The following is a 6,040-nucleotide window of genomic DNA, read 5'->3' as shown; positions in this document are numbered from 1 at the left end:
AAACAAGGGTTAAATTGTGGGGGAGGGACATACAAAGCAAGGAAAAAAAACCACTTGAGTCCTTATCTTGGGATTCATTTCGCCTAACATCAAATGATCTGACCATTTCTGCTTGTCTCAGACATATACTAGTTATTGCAAATAAGAGAAACCATGGGACCTATGTTTCTTTGGGCCTGACTTACTTCACTTAATATAATTTTTTCCCAAGTCTTTCCATTTACTAACAAATGGGACAATGTCCTTCTTTCTGATGGAGACATAGAATTCCATTGTATATACATACCACATTTTCTTGATCCATTCATCTACTGAGGGGCATCTGGGTTGCTTCCATATCTTAGCTATGGTGAGTAATGCTGTGATAAATATAGTTGTGCTGGTAGCTTTAGTATGCTCTTGTTTGTGATCATTTGGGTAAATGCCCAAAAGTGGGATTGCTGGGTCATAGGGGAGCTCTATGTGGAATCTTTTGAGGAACCTCCATACTGCTTTCCAAAGTGGTTGAACAAGTTTACACTCCCACCAACAATGAAGTAAGGTTCCCTTCTGTCCACATCCCCTCCAGCATCTGTTGTTATTAGAGTTCTTGATTATAGCGATTCTAACTGGGGTGAGGTGGTATCTCAATGTTGTTTTGATTTGCATTTCTTTTATGGAAAGAGAGGTTGAGCATTTCTTCATATGTCTATTGGCCATCCTTCTTTCATCTTCAGAGAAGTTTCTCTTTAAGTCATTATCCCACTTATTTATCAGGCAGTTGTTTCTTTGAGGATTTGTTGCTGGGGGATTTAGTTTGTTCAGTTCTAATTATATTTTAGATATGAGACCCTTGTCCGTTGTATGGCTAGTGAAGATCTTTTTCCAATCCATGGGCTTTCTGTTGATCTTGCTAACTATGTCCTTTGCCACACAGAAGCTTTGCAATGTCCATGCAATCCCATTTGTCCAACCTTTCTTTGATTTGTTGTGTTTCTGGGTCTCTATTAAGAAAATCTTGGCCTGTGCTAAGGAGACCTAGGGTTTCTCCTATTCCATCCTGTAATGTTTTCAGGGTGTTTGCTTTGACTTTGAGGTCGTTGATCTATTTGGAGTTGATTCTGGTGCAGGGTGATCTATAAGGATCTAGCTTTACTTTTCTACAAGTGATTAACCAATTTTGCCAACACCATTTCCTGAAGAGGCTGTCTTTCTTCCGTTCTACTCTTTTAGCTCCCTTATCAAAGATTAGGAGGCCATAGGTCTGTGGGTTCATTTCTGGGCTTTCAATTCTATTCCATTGATCCTAAGGTCTGTTCTTGTGCCAGTACCAAGCTGTTTTGATTACTGTGGCTTTGTAGTAGAGTTTGAAATTTGGTATTGATATTCCTCCAGCGCTGTTGTTTCTGTTAAGTCTTGTTTTTGCTATTGGGGGTCTTTTATTTTTTGATATGAAATTTTGGATTGCCTCTTCTATTCCTTGAAGAATGAGGTTGAACTATTGATAGGTATAACATTGAATTTGTAAGTAATCTTTGGAAGTATTGCCATTTTCATGATAACATCCACATTTTATAGCATTTCTTTATAATATGTAAAGTAAAATAAGACAGCAGATTTTTTGGAGACAATAAAGGTCAGTGTTTAAAAGTTGAAGAGAAGAAAATCTAAAATCCCCACCAGAATCTTGCTGCCACTGGGGGCATGGCAGGCAGCAGGAGGGGCTGGTGTTCTACTGCACGCAGCCTGCTCAGCATGTCATTTGTTCACATGTTCTTTAATAGGGTTACACAGAACTCATGTGGCTTCGGAAGATGCACCTGGTGCCTCCGCTGCCACATTTTCAAGTCAAGCAGCATCTGCCACATACAGGGAGAAGGCGACAGGCCATGAAAGGCGGTGACCCAAGCCAGCTTCACTTTGTGGAGACGTCAAGTCATTTCTCTATCTCCCTGGACAGCATCAAAGATGCACATGTCCAGGTTCAGCAAATATGGACATGTCCAAGGTAAGGCAAACAAACGCCACCAGGGGCCACCAGGCTCTCTCAGGCACTCTGCGGACTTCTAGAATGAGGGAGGGTGGGGTGACTTAATGGTGTGCTAGCAGAGGGTCGTCAGGCCCAGCAAACCCCAAACTCAAGGCTCGACAAACGTAACAGGGCTCCTCTGCTCATTCCTCCATCGTGCCCTTCAGCTGGCCCTTGCTGTGTCGCCCAATGCTGATCAACTTCCCCGCCGACCGGGAGCTGCTGGCTGAGCTGGTGTACCCCTTGGTGTCCCCGTTCCAGCCAACCCAGGGTGAGTGGCTACACCCCAAGTCAGGGTGAGCAGAACTGAGTCAGGATGGGGGTGGGGCGGGGGGTTCCCAACTTTCCATCTCATCTGGGTTTCGAGACTGGTTGTTCTGTTTTAAAACCAAACTGTCCTCCAAATCCAGATTTCTTCTCTGCCTTCAACTCTTCTTTCAGTCGTACGTTCATTACTTTGGATTTGGGAGATTTGCATCTCTTGAGCAGAGGTTGTTTGTCGTCTTTACTAAACAGAGAAGCTCCTTCTCCTGAACCTGCACCCGGGCTGCAGTGGCCCGTGCGGGGTTGTCCTCCTCCTTCCGGGGTTCGTCCAGAAGCACCCCGCTCTGGCTCAGCTTCCACATGGCGGAGGGCCCAGGGGACCGCGCGTCCTCGGTCCACGATCACCTTGGTCCGCTGATCACTGATGGACGCAGGCCAGCTAGTCCTGCTGGACTCCCCTCGGGTCACTTTCTGTGCATTTTAAGCATTACAAGTTGAAAAACAAAACAAAACAGCATTATGGGAAGGTGGTTCAGTGGTAGAGCTCTTGCCTTGCATGCATGAGGCCCTGGGTTCGATTCCTCAGCACCACATAAGCAAAAAGAAAAAAGCCGGAGGTGGCGCTGTGGCTTAAGTGGTAGAGCGCTATCCTTGAGCTGAAGAGCTGAGGGACAGCACCCAGGCCCAGAGTTCAGGCCCCATGACCAACAAAAAGAAACCAATCTCCTCCCCCCGTCAACCTCCCAGCATTATAATCTGAATTTTACAAATGAAAAGAACAAGCTTTTTTTTTGTATAAACCAAGGCAAAGAGAGATTACAAAGCATGTTTAAGGTGACATGGCTAGTGACAATCAAGAATTTAGATATGTATCAGACCCCAGAAAACCTTGTTTGAGTACCCGATGGTGGTGAAGTGAGGGGAGGAAGATAAACCAGAAAGAACATGATGTACTGAAGGACAAAGTCTCTCATGTCATAAATAGTTTTTGGCTGTTGTGATGGTCATTGCAGGTGGTGGTGGGTGGAGGAAGGAAGGCTGAAGTGAGCCAGGAAAAAGATAAATAGAAAGGGCTAAACCTGAGAGAGGAGAGAGAGGAAAGTAGAAAAAAAGGACTGGGAGGAAGAAGTAGTAGAGAACAAAGGATTGGAATAGGGTGACTTCTTTGTTCCCTTAGAGAACACAAGAGAAGTGGAAAGAAATAAGAAAAGAATCAGCTTTGGAACAAGAGATATTAATAGTGATCTAAGATGAATTCCCCATTGTATTCATCTGAGCAAAATAAATTCAATAGGATGTCATAATTGAAGTTCAACCAAAATACTGTGAATGGTCTGGAACTGGTTTGAAGAAACACAAACAGTCTAGGAGAGATTCTTTATTTTTGTGCCTTTAAAAAAGCTGCAGATAAATGTGCTTCTGATCAGAGAGGAAGCAAAGAGAGGGCACTGGGCCAAACATATGTAGGCAGGTGCTGTACAACTTCTCCACACAGCTCCACTTGTGGGTGACCTTGGCATTTAATGGAAAATGTGTGTTTCTCTGTGTGTGCATTGGGAAGAAGATGAGACCTCCCAGCTTATCTGGATTTGATATTGAGGTGATAGTTTAACATATCACTCTGAAGGGAGGGGTAATTCCTTATTCGTGTCTCATTCTTCCCTCTACCTCCACCCAAACTCACACCTATTTATCTGCTGGAATGATGAGGCGGCTGAACACCATCATTTGTGATACTGGCATAGCTTTTAAAGCAGCAGAAAATAAGTCTGTCTTCTGACTCACTCTTTTATTTCTAAAGTGAGCAGGATTTTCTACTTTGCCTCTTAAGTCTCCGTGGTTTGCAAATATGTCAGAAAAATAAAGCATAACGTGATGGAGTAGTTGGTAATGTCTAAGAGCAGGAGTGGTACTGGGCCCTAGCTTCAGCCAAAGTAGGTACATTAGTTTCTTAAGATGGTTATCACAAAGTCCTCTAAATTTGGTGCTTAAGACAACAGAAATTTATTCTTTCAGAGTTCTAGAGGGAAAATGTCAAGATCAAGGTACCAGCAAGGTTGTAGTTACTGTGAAACCCTGGATAATATTTCTAGCTTTTAGTTGTGGCTCACTCCAAATGTTTCCTGCTAGTGAAGAGTGGAAATGCCCTAGTCTTTGTCTGTCTCGTCAGATGTATTTCTGCCTAAACATGTCTTTCCCTCTCCTCTTAGAAGGATATTGGTCGTATTGGACTATTAATGTCATTTTATCTTGAGCATATTAGTATACCTGCAAAGACTCTATTCCCAAGTAAGGTTTATAGTTGCCATGGATCAGGGCTCCAGAATTTCTTTTTGGGTGACACATTACAACCCATAACAATAGGTGGTTAGGACTGATTGCTGGAGGGACAAACTATAGTGGGAACTTTTCTGTGTGCTGTTACTGAACTCAGGGTTTCAGCACCGTCTCTTAGCTTTTCACTCAGGATTAGTGCTGTACCACTTGTGCTCCGGCACCCAGCTACACCTCTGGCTTTTTGGTAGTTAATCAGAGATAAGAGGCTTATGAACTTTCCTGCCTGAACTGGCTTTGAATTGTTATCCTCAGATCTCAGTCTCCTGAGTAGCTAGGGTTACAAGCATGAGCCACCAGCACCCAGCAAGTAGGAACTATTTGTAGTTTTATTAGCTGACTGGCATGGGAGTGTGGGGCAGAAGCCTGATCAAAAGAGAAAGGAAAATGGAAAGTCAGAGTCAGTGTAAAGTCCATAGTATCCCAATATTCACTACAAGGAAACAGTCTAAAGTCTAGAGAAAAGGTTATAGGGTAAATTGTCACTGGACTCTAGGAGGGATAGGTGGGCTTTTGTCTTTTGTCTTTGAAGAACATCATTGTGGCTTTGGCAGGCACATCCAAAGTTTCAGGGACACAGCACCATATGGCACCTGAAATGACACACTGAAGAACATGGAGAAATAATAGACATTGTAATGGGACAAAAGACGATGGCAGGATAGGGCCCTATTAAGATAGTTGCTAAGAAGTACCAGTGGGAAAAAAGGGAAAAGGACAAGTCCCAAGGACCTCTAGAACTATTGGTTCTCTAGTACTGTGCCCATACTGGTATTTGACAGAGCTGAGATAGTATGAATGGAATGGGACGCTCTCAGTAATTACCCAAGGGCAGCTGGGATGTCTCAGACTCATGGAAAAATACTACTTTACTTGCATATATTTATGTGAAAATACGTAAGTGGAATATATTTGCAATGTACAATGTATTTTTGATATATATGCATAAACCTTCATATTGTTAAAATGACTAATCTGTCAGAAGGAGATGCTATTTCTAATTATACATACTAAATTTCAGAACAACTAATTTCATAGAAGATATTTTTGTACAAATGTTACAGGTATCCAGGAGCAGGACAAATCAACCCCTGTTTTATTTCAACAAGGAACAAGGTAGGAGTGTGGGATAAAACAGCTTTTTTGGACACAACCATTTGGACAATAGACATGAAGAGGGCAAGCTACCTTTTCATTGTCTACAATCACTGATTCTTTATTTAAAAACCCATTCAACTCTCTTCATAAAACAAATAATACTGGAAATAAAAGCACAGGTATACCCTAACACGGCTGAGTGTATGACTTTGGTACCCGTAGATCTTACCAGTAGATTTTCCACTTCCATAAAATAGGTCAAATGAAATTAATAGACAGCTACAGAATTTCCCATGCAACAGCAATAGAGTATACATTCATTTCATCAGACCACAA

General features: G+C 42.5%; 1 pseudogene; it reads right to left on the bottom strand.

The window, feature by feature from the left end:
• Nucleotides 1-2,319: 2,319 nt before the first annotated feature.
• Nucleotides 2,320-2,634, bottom strand: LOC105998193 (annotated as a pseudogene).
• Between the last annotated feature and the right edge of the window lie 3,406 nt (nt 2,635-6,040).

Source organism: Dipodomys ordii, unplaced genomic scaffold (assembly GCF_000151885.1).
Source record: "Dipodomys ordii isolate 6190 unplaced genomic scaffold, Dord_2.0 Scaffold158, whole genome shotgun sequence".
NCBI classification, from domain to species: Eukaryota; Metazoa; Chordata; class Mammalia; order Rodentia; family Heteromyidae; genus Dipodomys; species Dipodomys ordii.
This window is presented reverse-complemented; position numbering and strand designations above follow the sequence as displayed.